This window comes from Haemorhous mexicanus, chromosome W (assembly GCF_027477595.1).
Source record: "Haemorhous mexicanus isolate bHaeMex1 chromosome W, bHaeMex1.pri, whole genome shotgun sequence".
Taxonomy (NCBI): domain Eukaryota; kingdom Metazoa; phylum Chordata; class Aves; order Passeriformes; family Fringillidae; genus Haemorhous; species Haemorhous mexicanus.
Window position 1 is genome coordinate 7,153,493 of NC_082380.1, and position 19,912 is coordinate 7,173,404.

Below are 19,912 nucleotides of genomic sequence, written 5' to 3' on the forward strand. Positions count from 1 at the left end.
AATTCACCGACCATTTGCCAATGGTTTGTGGCACAAGCCTTGTCTCCGGTGCGGAAAAAACATCCACAGGCATTGATCATTCATTATATGGATGATCTGCTCATTGCAGCGCCAACGCATCAAGAGCTGCGGGAGGCTTGTGACAGCATGATTGCAGAAGTCCAGAATGAAGGATTGGAAGTTTCCATCTCAAAAATCCAGGAAGTCTCACCATGGAGTTACTTGGGATGGAAAGTCACAGAACAGACAATAAGACCATAGAAGATACAAATTAGGACTCAAACCAATAATCTACAGGACCTACAACAACTTTTAGGAGAGATCAATTGGATCAGGCCAATTTTGGGGATCACAAATGATGAACTTTCATCACTTTTCAATCTGTTAAAAGGAGCCTCTATCATCAAATCCCCCAGAACTCTCACACCTGAGGCTCATGATACCCTTGAGAAGATCACTGAAGCTCTTTAACAGAGACAAGCGCATCATTTTGTAATGACGCAACTATTTTTCCTTGCAGTCTTGGGAAAAAAAATACTACTGTATGGACTCATATTGCAATGGGACTGGTCAAAAAAAGACCCTTTGTTGATAATTGAGTGGATTTTCTTACCCTACAGATCTCCCAAAGCGATTTTCACCACCTTAGAAATGACAGCCCAGATTATAATCAGAGCCAGAGCCAGATTGTTAGCCATGGCAGGCAAAGATTTTGCAACAATTTACCTGCCTTTGAAAAAAGATTATCTTGATTGGGCCTTGCAAAAATCAGGGGATTTGCAAATTGCGTTGTTAAACTATCCAGTTGTTTGTTCAAGTAATTTCCCAGGCCACAAGCTGCTGCAAACAAAATTGAGCTTCAGGGAAAAACCCATGATAAGGGAAGTACTGTTGGATACGATAACATTGTTCACCAACAGTTCAGAGAGAACACATGAATCAGTCATAACTTGGCAAAATGCAAGCACTAAAGAGTGGGAATCAGACATTCAAACAATACAGGGCTCACCTCAAATTGTAGAATTAGCAGCAGTGTTTAGAGCATTCCGGTTGTTTCAAGAACCTCTCAATTTAATTACAGATTCAGCCTATATAGCTAACATAGTCAAAAGAACAGAAGGATCACTTCTGAAAGAAGTTGATAATGAGGATTTGTATTATCTTGTAAGCATGCAGAGAGTGATACAGCACAGAAAACATAAATACTTTATTTCCCACATCAGATCTCATTCTTCCCTTCCAGGATTTTTAGCAGAAGGAAATGTGTGAGCAGACAAACTGACCATGATAGTTTCGAACACCTTGCCAAACATTTTTGAGCAGGCAAAACTGAATCGTGTTCTTTCATCAGAATGCACAAGCTTTCATGCGCACATTTCACATTTCTAAAGACCAAGAGAAGGCCATCATAAGTGCTTGCCCTGATTGTCAGCTCGTGCAACCTCCTGTTTCCACAGGAGCGGTCAATCTGAGAGGATTGTAGAGTCTGCAGTTGTGGCAGACAGATGTCAGAAAATACCCGTCTTTCGGGAGACTCAAAAATATTCATGTGTCAGTGGACACCTTCTCAGGCGCAGTCTTTGCCTCCCTGCACTCAGGTGAAACAGCAAAGCATGCGTGTCAGCATTTTTTGAAAGCATTTGCATCATTAGGTGTTCCTGAAGAAGTTAAAACAGACAATGGCCCAACTTATAGAGGAAAAACACTAGACACATTTTTAAAAAATTGGGGTGTTCATCACAGTTTCAGCATCCCTCATTCTCCTACGGGCCAGGCTATCATTGAGAGAACACACCACACTGAAATCTATTTTGAATAAACAGAAAAGGGGGGAGGCAGAGGCTATGCCTCAGATGTGGCTGAACAAAGCTTTGTATGTTTTAAACTTTTTGAACAGCTCCTTTGCAGAACCGGCTCCACCAATTATCAGGCATTTTTCAAATAGTACCCAGGCGAAACTAAGGGAAAATCCTTTAGTTTTGATCAGGAACCTAGAGACAGGGCAGATTGAAGGCCCATTCTAACTAATAACCTGGGGCAAAGGGTATGCTTGTGTCTCCACAGGTGCAGGACTGAAGTGGATTCTGGCAAAACACATGAAACCATATTGAGTCCAGAAACAAGCAGGTGGTGACCCCAGGAGCAGTAAAGCAAACAGGCATCAGTCATCTTTACATCTCGCGTGCAAAATTTGTGGACTGGGTTTTGTGAGGGAGAGTTGTGTGGAGGTTTGGGAATTTTTGTGGGAGATGATAATGAAGTTTGATCAAATATTGTGCTTCAGCTTTATTTCTCTGCTGGTTGCTCTAAGCAACATGGCCTTGCCAGTGAGCCAACCAAGGGAAAATGTTTGGGAAACTCTGGCCAATGCGTCAGGTCTGGACACCATTTGTTTGACTCACTCGAGGCCGAGGAAGCCATTTTCAACGTGTTTGGTAGGTTTACTGGTAGACAAATGGCCAATTCCAGAAAACATCCCTTCAAAACAGTCACGATTCATTTTAAATCTGGTGGACGGTTTGGGAGTTTGGACCAAATTTCTCCCTGAGGCTCCTTATGAACCTCAAGAATTGGAAATTCTTGGCTCAGTGAAGATGGATTTCTGTATAGTATTTAGTCTTCCTGGATCTAAACAAAATAATAGATGTAACCCCAAATCACATTATATATAGAACTGTGACATCTTGGTGCAATTTCACAGCAAGGATGATCACACTGTCCAACAAGGTTCCATTGCAATTACCACAAGGAATCTTTTTCATTTGTGGGAAGAGAATTTGGCCCGCCATCCCATCCAATGTCAAAGGTGGTACATGCAGCATGGGGAGACTTTCTTTACTGACACCCAATATGACAATGATAAGAGAACAAAGATGTAGAGGGAAAAGATCTGTCAGTCGATATGACCCCAATTGTGGTGACAATGTTAATACATGGAAAAAAAGCCAGAGATTTATAACAGCTCTGCTTTTGCCACAGGCAGCTGCAGCAGCGGCCTTGAAACAATTGGATCAAATGGGGTGTTGGTTAAATAAGCACTCTTGTGCTACCTCTCTTGCACTGAGCAATTTATTAGCTGATGTTCAAGGTGTGAGACAGGCAACTCTAAAAAACAGAGCGGCAATTGATTATCTTTTGTTAGTGCATGGACATGGATGTGAGGAATTTGAGGGAATGTGTTGCACGAATTTGTCTGATCATTCAAAATCTATTCACGAAACCATAAAACAATTGGAAGATGGAGTGGCCAAACTTGGAGAAGAAAATGGGTCATGGCTGGATGGTGTGTTCAGTTGGTTTAATCTTGCACCAGCACTGAGAGAATTTTTAAAGATAGGTGTGTACGTATTGTTTGGTGTCGCAGACCTTTTAATACTTGTGCCATGTCTACTTCAGTGTATCCGACGGATGATGGATGAGGCTGTCAAAGGAGTGGTTTTGGTTCAAAGAGAAGGGGGACGTGGAAACCCAGGGCACCGAGAATATTTCTCTGTCTACTCTGGGGTGTCCTGACCCCCAGGGGAGCACTAACTTTGACCCTCATTCACAGAGAAAGTTTCCTAGACTTCAGGATAGACTAGAATCCACTAAAGTGTGCAATAGATTATAGAGAGTAGTGTAGGTGTATAACTTGGTGAGAAATTTAGGTTTTGGGATTTTTAGTATGTTGTGGATGGAAGCAAGATGGAGGGCACAGAGTGTCGTCCTGGGTTTCTTCTTCATGCTTCTTCTTTCTTCTTCTTCATGGGTTTGGGTGGCATTTTGTAATTGGGCAGAAAAATCTGCATTGCGGACTTTTAGGGATTAGTTATTGGGTTAAAAGGGACATAATCTAAGTGTCGGTTCTTAATTGGATAGTTAAGTGTTAAAATACCTTGTAACAAGAGATTGTTAGCCATTTGTGCGGTGCTTTTCCAGCGTGCTGAGCCTGGTGTGGACAGTGTACAAAACTTTAGATAAGATAATAATAAACAAGAACCTGAGGACTAAAAAACTCCAGTGTGTCTCTCTTTCCTGACACAAAACTGCTCCAAGAGTGTCTGCCCCGACGGGAGCCCCCTGGGAGAGCCCAGCCTCAGGCCCAGAGATCGAGAAATCAACAGCCAACCTAAAAATTTGCAAGTTTTGCTGGATTTCTCCGAAGCTAAAGCTGACAGCAATGAGGACCCTGCATTCCCTTAGACCCCCAAATGCCACCTCTGAGCTGATACCCAGTCTCTGGGGAAATTACTTTATTTTCCCATGGAAAATGACCTTCAATTGAGGCCACTCACATTGTACAATACTGAGGTGCCAAACTAAAAATTTGCAAACTTTGCTGGATTTCTCCAAAGCTAAAGCTGCCAGCAATGAGGACCCTGGATTCCCTTACAGCATGAAGCACCACCTCTGAGCTGATCCCCAGAACCTGGGGAAATTACATCTTTTTCCCATGGAAAGTGGCCTCCATTTGCAGCCACTTGCCATGGCTGACAGTGCGGTGTCAAGCTAAAAATTTACATACACTGCTGGATTTCTCCAAAACTAAAGCTGCCAGCAAGAAAGACCCTTCACTCCCTTAGAGCCCGAAATTCCACCTCTGGGCTGATACCCAGACCCTGAGGAAATGATTTCTTTTTCCCATGGAAAGTGGCCTCAGTTTGCAGCCACTCGCACAGGCTGACAGTGGGGTGCCAACCTTAAAATTTGCAAATTTGGCTGGATTTCTCCAAAACTAAAGATGCCAGCAATTAGGATCCTGGATGCCCTTATAGCCAAAAATGCCATGTCTGAGCTGATACCAAGACCCTGGGGAAATGACTTTTTTTCCCATGGAAAATGGCCTCCACTTGCGGACACTCACGGTGGGCATCAGTGGGGTGCCATCTTAAAAATTTGTAACTTCTGTGGGATTTCTCTAAAACTAAAGCTGCCAGCAATTAGAAACCTGGACACCCTTAGAATTTCAAATGCTTCCTCTAAACAGATACCCAGACCCCTGGGAAAATACATCTTTTTCCCATGGAAAATGGCCGCTGTTTCTGACCACTCCCACTTGCCAACGGAAGGGTGCCAATCTAAAAATTTGCAAAATTTGCTGTATTTCTCCAAACCTAAAGCTGACAGCAACTAGGCCCAAGCATTCCCTTGCAGCCCCAAACTCCACCTCTGAGGTGAGACCCAGACCCTGAGGAGATGAAATCTTTTTTACCATGGAAAATGGCCTCTGTTTGCAGCCACTAGAATAGGTTGACAGTTGGGCACCATCCTAAAAAGTTCCAAACTTTGCTGTATTTCTTGAAAAACTAAAGATGCCAGCAATAAGGACCCTGAATGCCTTTAGAGCCACAAAGGCCACCTCTGAGCTGATACCCAGACCCTGGGGAAATGACTTCTTTTTCCCATGGAACGTGGCCTCCATTTGTGGCCATCCTGGTTTAGGGCAAATTTGGGAGAAAACCTCCAAAGGGGGCCCCTCCAGAAAGCAAACCCACATGGCCCCTTCCCCCCAACTGGTTCAGGAAGAATTTTCTTAGAGACAAGTGGTAAGAACCTGTTTATTTAACAGGCAAAGCAGTCCCCAGAACACAAAATGAACAATACCGGATGACAAAACTCTTTCACCGCTCTGAAGACATGGCAAATTCAAAAAGTCTCTCCTGGGAGTAGTCGCTCTGTTATCAGTCCCTCTGGCTCTGGGAATGGCTGCTGCAGGCCAGAAAGTGCAAACTCTCGGTGTTTCTCAGGTCCCAGTCTGGAGCAGGTTTGAATGGTTCCAAGAAAAGGGAAAGAAAGACAGTCCAGAGAAAATTCAGACTGCCTAGCTAAACTAACTAACAAGCAAAAGCACGAGCAAAAGCAGGAACAAGAGCAAAAGCGAAAGCAAGAGCAAAAAGCAAAAGCAGCACTATGTACTGCCCCATCTGGATCCCGCCGACTGTGGAGGAGTGAGCAGGCTGATAACAAAACAAAACTTTGCTTTCCAGAGCCAGTCTTGAAGGCACAGAACACAATATCCAGCATAAACAGAACACACGACTGGGGATACAAGCATCATAGCATCACCCTAGGAAAGTGGCCACTCGCGCTGGCGGACAGTGGGGTGCCAAACAGAAAATTTTAATACTTCGCTGAATTTTTTCAAAAGTAAAGCTGCCGCTAACTAGAACAAAGCATTCCATTACAGTATCAAACGCCACCTCTGAGCTGATATCCAGACCCTGGGAAATGACTTCTTTTTCCTGTGGAAAATAGCCTCCGTTTGCAGCCACTCGCACTGGCCTACAGAAAGGTTGCATCCTAAAAATTTACAAACTTTGCTGGTTTTCTCCAAAACTAAAGATGCCAGCAATTTGGACCGTGCCTGCCCTTAGAGCCCCAACATTTTTTCCATGGAAAATGGCCTCTGTTTGCTGCCATTCACACCCTGGCCACCACTGGGATGCCAGCCTAAAAATTTGCGAACTTTTCTGGATTTCTCCAGAACTAAAGCTGACAGTAACTAAGGCCAAGCATTCCCTTACAATGCCATATGTCACCTCTGAGCTGATACCCAGACCATGGGGAAACGACTTCTTTTTCCTACGGAAAATGGCCTTCAATTTGCGGTAACTCATAATGGCTGACACTGAGGCGCCAACCTAAATGACTGCAAACTTTGCTGAATTTCTCTAAAACTAACACTGACAGCAACGAGGTCCAAGCATTCCCTTACAACCCCAAATGCCACCTCTGAGCTGATATCCAGCTTCTGGGGAAATTACTTCTTTTTCCCATATGTCCTAGGGTGACGTTATGATGCTCGTATCCCCAATTGTGTGTTCTGTTTATGCTGGATATTATAGTCTGTGCTTTCTGTGAGTGAAGGCGGGGAGAAGAGGAAGCATGGAGTTTGTTATCAGCCTGCACTCACTCCTCCACATTCTGCTGGACTGTGTTTTCTGGGCACAGACGGAGCAGAACAGAGCTCTCCTTTGCTTTTTAGTTAGTTTAGCTAGCTGAGGCAGAGGAGTTTTCCCTGGACTGGTTTTTTTTCTTTCCCTTTTCTTGGAACTGTTCAAACCTGCCCTGGACTGGGACCCGGGGGGAGCACTGAGAGCTTGCACTTTGTGGCCTAGCAAGGCCTACTCTGGACAGCAGCCTTTCTCAGTTCTGGAGGGACTGATAACAGAGCGACCACCCACAGGGGAGACTTTCTGAATTTGACATGTCTTCAGAGCAGCAAATGAGTTTTGTCATCTTGTATTGTTAATTTTTTCTCCTGGGGAGTTCTTTGCCTGTTAAATGAACAGGTTTTTTCCACTTCTCTCTGAGGAAATTTTTCCCGAACCCGTTGGAGGGAGAGGCCGTGTGGGTTTGCTTTCTGGAGGGGCCCCCTTTTGGAGGTTTTTTCCCAAATTTGCCCTAAACCAGGACAAATGGCCTCCGTTTTTGGTCACTCGCCGAGGCTGACATTGGGGTGCCAACATAAAAATTTGCAGACTTTGCTGGATTTCTCCAAAACTAAAGCTGACAGCAATGAGGACCCAGCATTCCATTACAGCCCCAAATGCCACCTCTGAGATGATACCCAGACCCTGGGGAAATGACTTCTTTTTCCCATGGAAAATGGCTTCCGTTTGCAGCCACTCACACTGGATGACAGGTGCCAATCTAAAAATTTGCAGACTTAAAAGTTAACTTGCCGTAGTTTTGATTTCCTTCTTAGATATATCACAGAGGTGTTACCAGCTTGTCTAATTGGCTTAGCGGCATGTTTCATCTTAGAGCCAAGGAGGGATTGGCTTTGTCTGGCATGGAGGAAGATTCTAGCAGCTTTTCACAAAAAATCCCTTCTGTGTCTGGCTTCTTCCCTCCCCACAAAAAACCAAGCCATGCAAAACCTACACATCAATTAATCCGTAGTACTTAGTGCACATCCAATAATTTCTGTTAAATGATACTTTGCATTTTTTTACCAAATGCACTGAAAATAAATGTATAAGTAATATTGATAAAAATAGTTCCTGTTAAATAGAAATATTGAGTCATGCAATATAGTGGCAGCAGTCCCCTGAACAGGGAATAATGAGCATTGACTCCATGATTGCAGAAGGCTGATCAATTGCTTTATTGCTACTACATTAGACTATACTATACAATACTATATGAAAAACTCATCGCCCTTGCCAGACAGTCCGATAGAACTTTGACCTAATTGGTCAATCAATCAAAACACCATCACCAGAGTCCAATTAGGAAATCACTCTTTGGTAAACAAATCTCCATAACACATTCCACATGTGCACAACAACAGGCGCAGCAAATGGAGATAAGAATTGTTTCTCATTCTCTTCTCTGAACTTTCTCACAGCTTCCCGGGAAAATCCTGGGAGAGAATTATGTCTCACTCTGTTCAGAGGATATGTGATTACCACAGTGCAACTCTCTTTTTTATAACTATTTTTTGTACAGTACACAGAAGCCTTTTTCACCTATAAAGAAATGTTTCCTGATGGTTTGGATCAGAAGATCCAGTATTGCCATCCTGAGATTTTTGTTTTGAAGGCCATAAGCTGTAGTCAGTGTTTTGGGTATATTCTTTGTTGTGCCTTGTATATATTTTGGATAGAAAACCAGTATAGATGATGTCCTTGCTGCAGTAGCGATACTAAATAAGGCAGAGGGTCTGGCTGAAGTACTGGAGCTGTAGACTATCCACCACTCCCCAAGGGTGGCGAGGATCTCTAAAGGAATATAATATTGGCTGTGCTCTGGGAGTTTTACAGAGAGAAAGATCCTCATAGCTCTAATGGTTTGTCTCCTGGAGCTCTGAGGAATATGTTGTAAAGAAGAAGGCTGCTGTCTTTTCCAACAATCTTCCGGGCATTCAAGAGGATAATTTAAGTTCTTGTCTGAGAATGAAAGAAATAATAGTAGTATTTAGTTCTTTCTCTCTGTGCATCACTGATTGAATTTGGGTAGGTTATGTTTCATTTATTTATTTTTTTTAAATATTACATTATAAGGTGTTCCAAATTCCCAAAATCTGCTTCACTTTATTTTGTAGGCCAGACTGGTCCATCTTCGCTCTGCTATATTATTGCAGACCATATCTGAATGGATTTTTTTTCATTTTGAACATTATTACATTTAAATTGTATGAACAGAACACTTTATTTTATCATTATTTTGCCATTTTGCAAGGAAATACACCATTTTGAAGACAAGTGGCACGACTCCACTTGCGGTTTTCAATGGAAGAGAAGAATTACAATGTCCTACATTCACAGCACTGTTTACAGTAATATTGCAGCTAGTTTTCAGTAAGTTAGGTCAGGTTCTGGAAGCAGGCACCCATGATAATATAGAGGTCTAAAGAGTTTCAGTTTGGCTGTTTTTCTTGGAAAATAGCTAATATGTCTCAACGTTGTGCTGAATCTTGTTGTACAGACACTTCCTTTGACATCTGAACTCCTTGCTGGACTTCCGTTTCTCTGAATCAGATACAGTAAATCTGTGTTTCCTTATAGCTTTAAGAATTTGGTTCTAATCTATGAAAGCAAGAAAGGGTTGCCATATTAATACAAGAAAAGGAATATATTAACAAAGCAGTTAATGGACTGCTTTTTATACAAATTGGGACAGATATTTTGTTGTTTGATGGGGTTTTTTTTGCTTCTCAATAGAATTTTAGAAGCGGTGGGGTAAGAAATCGTGGATTTTTATAGGTTTGCCTTAAAAGAATTACAGGGGAAACTGTTGAAAATAGTTAATCCAGAACTCTATGCCTTTCATACAGAGTTTCAGAACTGAAAACCAAGAGGAGAGAGTCCAGACAAGATGATTTAATAGAATGAATTCAAAATAGCATTCTTTTCTCTCTGAATTACAGCTCTAAACCTCAGGATATTAATAGGAAATACATACCAATCTCTAACATTTTAAAATGGATTACAAAGTTTTATATCCAGTAAACTGTAAGGTTTCACATTTTAATCTGATTTGCATTTTGGTGGAAGCCTGGAATCTTTTGCAATTTGCCAGATAACAAGGGATTTAGAACAGTAAGTATGCAAGTAATCTTTTGGACCCTTCATCTCCTTTCTTATGACAATTAATACATTTATTATACTCCTATTTTTATTCCATCAGGGGATTTGATCATAAAAATGTCTAGTCATTCTTTTCTTGTTTTCAACCACTCAAAGAGCATTAATCAAAACTATTCAGAAGTTGTTGATCTGCAGCAGTGACAAGCACTATGCTGGTAAAGAGTCAGTGGACATCAGCAGATCCCCTATGACAGCACATGGTGGGGTGTTCTGGCAGGACTGATGTTTGAGTGGTTCTAATTCTGTGAAATATAACATTCTAGGGATGGAAAAAATGGAAACAGATTCTGAACTTTCAACCCAACACATGAAAAAATAATAGGGCAGGTAATTTTCTGTGGAAATTTCTTTAGCCCCAGTGTTGTGGATGATGATTACTCTTCCTACCTCATTTGGCCAGCTACCAATGCAGACACTTGTTACTCTGCTTATGGACAGAAAACCAGAACAAGTGATCTTTTGAACAAAACATCTATCAGGACCTTAGAGTGCTTTTTGGTCCAAATGTTTCAAGGGAGATAGGAAAACAATTTCATTTCAGAGAGTGTGTTGAGAAGACAAGGTTGAAAGTTAAAAACCGTGGGTTCTGTTTCTATATATGTTACTCATTTTGCTCATTATCTCAGTCATGTTATATATATAATCTTTTTTCTTTTATTTTTTTTTTTGAATGCTTCCATGAGATTAAAGCATAACACAAAAAAGTACTGTAAGGTTAAAATACTTTTGAGATGCTTCGTGCTGAAAAACCTGTAGCTACTGTTAAAGGCCCATTGGCCTATTCCTGCTTCATTTCTGAGAAGCTATACAATTCCCATCTGTATTTTAGTTCTAACGATCTGTTGTTATGGTGGAGATGCAAATTAATAACAACAATTTTTTAATCTGTAGGGATGTATTTACCCTTTTGTAGCTGCCTTTTCAGTCTCTGAGCCATTAATGAGAAAAAGGAGAAGTATCTACACTGTTTTCAACCTGTGGACCATACACTACTGTCCTTATGCTCAGATTCAAAGGAAAACAATCCTCTCTGGCCTCATCAGGAGGAATTATTTGGATTCAAAATACTAGACTAGTATTTGATTTCCACCAGCACAGTCCATTGGGCAGCTTCTATCATCTGCATTTCAATATTTAATCCTCCTCTATGTTTACTGTGCAAAGCTCTTTCAGAATTATGGTGTGCCCACCACCTGTGATGTTTGCACCAAGTCTCCCATGGAAAGGAGCTGTAGAAAAGGCAAGCCAGGGCAATGATTTCTGTTGCTCACCTGCAATACCCACAAATAAAAGATATTTAGCCTAATTTAAGGCTGAAAACCAAAATACCTTAAAAGGATTCAAAAAATCATAATTCAGTACTGTGGTTCAGTATTCAGGACTAGAGCAGCTCCCACAGGCTGAAAGAACTAGGGCTGTTTAGCCTGGTGAAGAGAAGGTTGCATGAAGACCTCACAACACCTTCCAGTATCTGAAGGGAAGCAGGAGAGGGACTCCTCATTAGGAACTGTGGAGACGGGACAATGGGGAATGGCTTCAAACTGAAAGAGGGCAGGTTTAAATTAGATACTAGGAAGAAATTCTTCCCTGTGAGGGTGATGAGGCACTGGCACAGGATGCCCAGAGAAGTTATGGAAACCCCAACCTGGTGTTCAAGGCCAGGCTGGATGGGACTCTGAGCAACCTGGGCAAGCAAAAGGTGTCCCTGCCCATGTCAGAGGGTTAGAACTAGATGGCCTTTAAGGTCTTTTTCAACCCAGTCCATTCTATGATTCTGTGATTCTGCTATGGTAGTGTTCAGGATAAAACATGTTCTGCATGTTGGCCATTTCCAACACACCATTGGTTCCAGGTGCCATATACTAGCTTGCTACCTAAAAATTCTGTCAGAATAAACTATATATATATATATATATATATATATATATATATATATAAAAATATATTATACACATAATAAATGAACAAATGGGTTTACACATTTGTCCACTAAGTTTTTGATGAGATTGTTTTGAAGTTTCTTTTGGTTTTCTTGTTTGCTCATGAAGCCCACTGTCCTTGTGTCAGCTGCCTCAAAGGCAGCTTGTGCCTCCTCCTCCCTCTTCAGGGGTAACAGTTTCTTTCCACCAACAATTCATTGTCCTTTTCCCTTTCATGCCTGAAAATCCCTGCATGCCTCTGGGTTTTCTCCCTTTTCATACAGATCTTCTTCCATCCTTGACAATCCATACTTTTCATAACATAAGGGCATGTTTGTTGGCATAAAAGACTTTTATTCCTTATTATATCTATGGGAATTTAGTTAATAGCCTTTTCATAGAAACAGTGGGGGGAATTGATACCTTGTTCCCTGAAGTACGTTAGGAAGAGAATGAAAAATTAATAATGTTGAGTGGAAAAGTTGCTATCTATTTTCTTCTAAGAACTACCCCAAAAGATGCAGGGGGAGATGAAGCCTGGCTATATGAGTTTCCCTTCTAATGCAAGGAAACTACCATGCGAATAAGGGCTCTGTGCTGAGGTCTCAGAAGAATAGGGAAGCAAATGTGTTTGTAAAGTGGAATGTCTGTTAGGCACTTCCCTCTTCAAAGCAGCATGTTCCATGCTAAGCACACAACAAATAAACAAAAGATGAGTGTGACTCTGCATTAAAATCATGCAATGTTCCCACAAGTTAATTTCTCTCTTCTATAGGATTGACTTGAATGAAGATACACAGTGAAGTGTACCAAATGTCCGCTTTTCATTTACATGTTTACCCTTTGTCTAATAATAACCTTGACTATAAAAATAATGGTTACTTTCCTCACTCAGACATCTACACTCCTGTGGTTTTAATCCAGCTGAAGTTACCCATCCTTGGCAACAAGTTTGCTATTAGGTCTCTGATTACACAGATGCTTCTCACGCCAGTAACAAACCCATTGCAGTATCAGCTTCTAGACAACACCCTACCCATGCAAAGTCTTCCCTCTTCAACCATTCTACACTTGTTTCATTTGTGGAAAGATTAATACATAAAGCAAGAAATTGCTGTGCTATTGAAATGTGCCCTGTCAATACCTTTTCCTTCTCTCCAAGGAGCTATTCATTTGTGGGAAAGGCAAAGTTATTCCAAAAAGGGGGTTGCCCCAATGAAGATTAATATTCTAATAAGAGGCCACTGTTTGCATAAACACAACTGTTCTGCAGGAGATTTTCCTTTCTTTATGTATCTCTGCCTTACTGTCAAAACATTTTACTGAGGAATACTTTTTATTCCTGGTTTTGGTTGGGGGTTGCTGTTACATTGCTCTGCATCAGTGGTTCCAGACTCCACTCCGTGGCATTGGAGTCCCTGGATTGATAGACAGGGACCTGCACCTATCACACTCCATCCTGGGCTGCAGGTATCTCATTAGTCAGGAGTTGGGCTGTGTGAGGATCAGACCAATGAGCTGTCTAGACCCAGGAGTTTTGAACTCCCTATAAAAGTAAGCTCTGAACAATAAAACAGGCTGTTTGTCACAAGGACCTTTGGAGTGTGTGTCATCTCTGTCTCCAACCCACATCCCTCACCGTAACACTGCTCTGCTCTCACTGCATGTGTGTGTGAGCACACACATCTCATTGATGATGCACAAACTTCTGTCTATATGTTCCATAGCTGGGACATTAGATTTTTCCTTAGATGGGCAATGTTTGCATGATCCACCCAGAAAAAGCCTGCTTATGAAGACACTGAAAAACAGTCAAGTTGAAATTTCCTGTGAGAGTTTGAAGAGGTGTGGGAATCAGAAAGATCGAAATCTTCACAGACTCAAGAGGGTTTGATTTACAGCCTTAGAAGAAGCCTAGATTGATGTGAAAGCAAGGTACACTGACATTGAACAGAGAAATCATAAACTTATGTTTCTATAGTTATTAGTAAGAATATGCCTTAAGTAAGAAACTGTATTAGATAAGATGATGAAGGGTTTTATAGTATAGTAATGTAGCAATGTGATTGTAATAGAATAAACTAAGAGTTTAGCTATTATAATAAAGACATATATGTCTACATGTAATAAGATCTTATTGGGCAAAAGTATCCACATTGCAGTAGAAAGAGGTAAAGGTGACAAGTTAGAAAAGCAAAACATACTCTGTGGCGACTGTCTATTGGATTAGAAAGTTATATACTGTCTTGCAACAAAGAACTTGTGACCGTTTTAGACTATGGCTGACTGCTTGCTGTCCTATAAATCTAAAGGCCTTTGAGACTGATGTTATCTAAGCAATAAATCATTCTTATTCTGATTGTGGTTCCATCCCTTTGATTAATGTGACGACAGCCACAGCTACCTATGCCTCTTCCAACCCCTCTGTGGAAATACTACTTTCAGGCTCCGAGATCCAGAGAACACAATGGTAGATGCAGCGGAGAAGTGAAGGACAGACTGCACCGGTGAGTGTGATGTGGCTTATGTGTAGCACTCAAAAGATGCATCCCTGCACTGGCTTTTACTTCTAGAGCCTTTTTCTATTAGAGTTGTTCTAGTTCATTTATCACATCATTATTCCCTTCAATGGGGTTGTCCTAGGTTGACTATATGATGCTTTTATCCCCAATCGTCTCCTTTCGTTTATGCTGAATAGTAAGTTTTGCACCTTTAAGACTTGCTCCAAGGATTGAGGGGGGGAGAGGAGGCGCGCAGTTTGTTTTCAGACACTGAACTCACTCCTACACATTCCTGCTTCTGGACTGTGTGTTTTTCTGCGGATGAACAGACGGCGGGACAGGGCTCTTTTTTTCCTTGCTTTTTAGTTAGTTTAGCTAGCTGAGGCAAAGAAGTTCCCTGGACTGCGCTTTTTTTCCCTTTTTTCCCCTTTCTCTGGACCTGTTCACACCTGCTCTGGACTGAACAACCATAAGAGCACCAGCAGCTCGCCTCAGTGGGCCGGGCCGGGCCTGGGCCACGGCATTTCCAGCGCCGGAGGGACTGATGAGGGACTGAGTGAGCTGAACTGGAATCTGGGGAGGGGACTTTCTGGGTGTGTCATCATCTTTGGAGCAGCAAGGGGTTTTATTGTTTAATATTAAGTTTTCTTGTTTAATAAATAGTTTTTTCCACTTTTCTCCAAGGAAGTATTTTCTCCTGGACCGGTTGGGGGAGGGGTGGTAGAATCCGATTTCCTAGGGGGGCCCTTTGGGGGTTCTCTCCCAAATTTGCCCTGAACCAGGACAGGGGTATTTGCCTCAAGTCTCATTTTTGCTGATTTTCTGCTAGTTCATTTTCAGATGGCAGCAGGTGTTTTGTAATAGCAAGTGCACAGTCCTATAGCTTGCTTTTCTTTTTATTTGCTCTGTCTAGAAAAGGGAATGACTGAACATCTCAGACAGGATTTTCTCTCCACAATAGAATTAGAGGTAGAAAAACAAGTTGTATAACCATCGCGTGTTCACATTGTGATGTATGGTGGTTGTTTGACTTATGTTTGTTATGATTTACATCTATGTAACTGAGAAAGGCCTGACTGCTTCAAAAGCCTGGTTTTTGCAATAAAGCATCTCTCCTTTGCACCTGCCTGGCGACTCTGTATCACTACGGCCCCTCACTCACAGTTTGCCAAGGAGATGATCAGTAGGAATGTTGCAGAGCTGCTGTGTGCATATTAACAGAATGGCAGAGAGTGAAGAGGTGGACGTTTCTGGGGTTTAGTACAATGCTGCTGCATTGGTGCCAGTTTAGTCGGTTTTCCATCAGTGGCATTTCTATCTATAAGTCCGCTGCCCAGAGTCTTTCTAGCATTTGATGCCATTTCCGTTCTGTCATTTTAATACCTTCCTTCAGTTTAAAGGATGACACCATCTTTACATTTTGAAGATCCCTGTTAGGAAACACTATGCCAGAGTAGTCATCTCTCCCTTTTCTTTTGCCTCGTTTGTAATTTTCATAGACTCATTGCAAATTTCTGTGAATAGCAATAAGAATAATGACACTACTTAACAGAGTTGATGCTCTCAGCTGCTTTCCTCTTTCATACTGCTTCATACTATATGTAACCTAATGGCCTCTTTTTGTCATCAGCATTTTGCTCTGGTTTGGTAAGAATTGGCATACACTGCCAACTCACAACTTGTGTGTTGGGATTTCAAGGGCTTTGATGGGTTCCTTTCTGAGACTGCCATGCACTGGACTTTCACATTCACAAAGACTTCATCTTCCATAGGTCATTTCAGTACTTAATACTCTTTCTTGGAATGTAGGCAGTAGACCAGCAAGTACTGAATTCCCTGCAAACCCTGTCTTCCCAAAGGAACATTTAAAAAGGTTGCTTTTCTCCTCTGACTAATCTGCCAGTATTTGCATGGAGAATTTGGTACCTTAAGCGAACCTGTTAAAAGGGATCTCATCACAGGCAATATCTTGGGCTTTCTGGAAATACTTGCTATTTTGGATCCTTATTCTATTCAGAGTACATTTAAGATTTTTTTTTTCACTGAAGCCATTCAGCAATGCCTCTTCTGTTATAAAATGTGATGTGCGTGACGAAGATGGATCCCCATGAAAAGTTATACACATATAAAGGTTAATTGTAAGAATGGTGGTTCCCTCCTGCAGTTACATTTGTAACTGAGTTGATATTCCAAAGCTAAATATTCCAGGCCTTTGAACACCAAAGGAAGTCTTTATCTTTTGCAAGAATTGCCCCTAGGAGGATTTGTGTTAATTTTGATTTCTACGGTGTGAGGCCTGTTGCAGAGAAAAAGTAGATTGTACTCTCTTATTGTGTAGTCTCTTCTTGTGCTCTTATTCCCCCCTCTCTGCTTTGCATGCCCTAGTTAATCTACCGGTGTGATTCATTTGGTATCATCTCATAGTGCAAATTCTGCGTAGTTTCGCATACTTACAAATGCCAGTTGCCAAGGAGCGTAACCATTCAAAGGGGCAAAGAATTGTAGGGCTGAGGAACGTCCGGTGCTGAAACTGTAGGTGGCTGAAGTCATGCCATATTAAAGTGACAGAGCAAATCAGTTGATATAGGACTTCCAGCTGGGCACCTCTGAGAATAGCAGCTTGTCAGCAATGACACACCGATCTTTCTAGCTGTATTCCAGAAGGAGAAAAGGGACACCTTCAGTGGTTAAGCTGTTTGGCATGAGAAAACAGCAAGAAATGTACCACAAAATAATTGAGCCAAATAAATTGCATTTTTCTAGTGAGACTTTTGCAGTTGTTCTTTCTTGTCCGTGCCTTTACTTTTCACAGAAAACAGTGGGGGTTTTGATTATTATTTTTCTTTTTTTGTTTTGTCTGCCTCCCTCTTTCCACCTGCAATTAACAATTTTGCCTTTCTTTTCTGGCTTCTCTTTCTTTACTTATAGAAGGTTGTATGAGGTCATCCAACCTTGTCATAAACATTCTCATACTGTGGGAATAAGTATAAGGTACACCTAAATGGTTAAAACAAACCCACAAAAATAGAGGTTTTTTACAGTCTTCTGTGGGAACGTTAGGACACAAGACATCTTTGACCTATGTTATGCTGTATTGATTTAACTTTTAGTCCATTAATTGCTATTATAACTGTTTGGCCTTTAGTATGTAGCCATTGAAATCAAGCCCCAAATTTCGGCTATTTTTTTTTTTTATTTCTAGCGAAGGCTTTGTTTCTTAAGGAATATTCAAGACCAAGTCCGCCCACGGTAGAGTTATGCTGTCATAATCAAAAGTGTCATTGTCCTAGGCTGACTATATGATGCTTTTATCCCCAATTGTCTTGTTCTGTTTATGCTGAATAATAAGTTGTGCACCTTTAAGACTTGTTCCAGAAAGTGAAGGGAGGACAGAAGAAGCGCGCAGTTTGTTTTCAGACACTGCACTCACTCCTCCACATTCCTGCTCCTGGACTGTGTTGTCTGTGGATGGACACAGCGGGACAGAGTTCTCCTTCGCTTTTAGTTAGTTTAGCTAGCTGAGGCAAAGAAGTTCCCTGGATTGTGGGGTTTTTTTTTCCTTTTTCCCTTTTCTTTGGACCTGTTTCAACCTGCTCTGGACTGAACACCCAGAAGAGCATCGGCAGCTCGCACCTGTGGCCCACTGGGCCAGGCCTGGGCTGTGGCATTTCCAGCACTGGAGGGACTGATAAGCAACTGAGTGAGCTGAACTGCAATCCAGGGAGGGGACTTTCTGAGTTTGTCATCTCTTTTGGAGCAGCAAGGGGTTTTATTGTTTAATATTGTTTAGGTTTTATTGTTTAATAAACAGGTTTTTTCCACTTTTCTCCAAGGAGGTGTTTTCTCCCGGACTGGTTGGGGGGAGGGACCAATCGAATCTGCTTTCCTAGAGGAGCCCTTTTGGGAGTTCTCTCCAAAATTTGCCCTGAACCAGGACAGTAATAAATTCTGGTACAGTTTGTGCTGGTAATATGTCTAGAAATGAAAGGCTTTAGATTTGTTTTTACTTTTAAATGCACCCATTCTCTGAAATATTTAAGAGTTGGGGGCTTTTGCCCCCACAAAATACCTCTCTCTGAAATGTTACTCAGGGTTTACACATAAAAGCCCACCCTGTAAAATATGTTGCTCATACTCTGCAGTAACTGCAGCTTAGCAACTAGTGATGTTAATGTGGGTTAAATGGCATTCCTTCTGCACTGATGGAAACTCTGAGACTGTCTACGCAGACATACTCCACACAGGTTACGATGGCTTAGCTCCAGTCCTAAAGTTAAGGTGCATTTTAAAACTTCCCTAGAAGGTGAATTCAAGCTCTTTCATTGCTCTACGCTAGAGTCCAAAGAGAATTTCAGTGTACTTTTTGTCATTTATGGCTGTCATTGCTTAGCTCTTGAATGTGAGATTCCCTGATGACTGATGAAAGTTGTCTAGTTAAGAGTGGGTCAAAGACATGGTCCTGCTCTAGAAGGAGATGAGAAGATTTTTGCAGTCTTAGTCATCTCTACTGCTTATGATGGCTATCTGAAACCAGTGGGAAGTTTTCTGAAGGTAGTCCAGAAGCTGGCAATATGGACAGCTTAGAACTGAACACTTGCTGCAGTGCTACCATGGGGATAATAGAAAAGACTAAAAAAATTAAAAAGGGAAAAAAAAGCAGTTGAAAGGAAAAAAAAAATTAACCATCATTCCATTCTTCAAATATATCCTTCTTTAAATAATCATTTTCATGCAGTTTCACGGCCTGAGTTGGTATCCCTGTAAAGGAATCTGAGACAGAGTAAGCTTTTTAATGGAGTAGACATGATAAACGCAGGCCAAGTCGCCTTTTTTTACATCAAATACAAGTCATGCTTGATCTACCCTTTGCTTACGGTACTTAGCTCACGCTTGCTCAGAATTTTACTGTCATGATTGTCATTGAAACTTTTCAAGGAAAGCTCTGACTAGCAATGTTTGAGTAAAAATAGTAATTGATCTCCTGTATTTGTGTGAAGCAGATAAGTTTTTTGCCATCCACAGTGCTCCTTAACCTTTTAGGTCATATCCCTCTTCCATACGTGGATTAAGACTACTTTTTCTTTTTGAAAGCTAATGCAATTTGACCTACTTACAGCAAATATTTCATTAATTGCAAGTCCCCAGCTAGCATATTTTACACATATTCTAACCTTCTAAACAAGTAACAAAAGCACTCTAAAATACTTTACTTTTTTAAGCACACAAAATGTTTCCCTCCTTTGCAGTTGGCAACTCTAAAATGAACGACATGTCTGCAGTATTTTAATGTGTGCCATATTTAGCCAAGTACTTCAAAACAAATAAAAAGTTTTCAATTTGAAAATATTTTAAAATTGGTTTTGAATATACAAAACATACGCTTAACTTACTAATTACCTGCAGATTTAATCGCCATGAA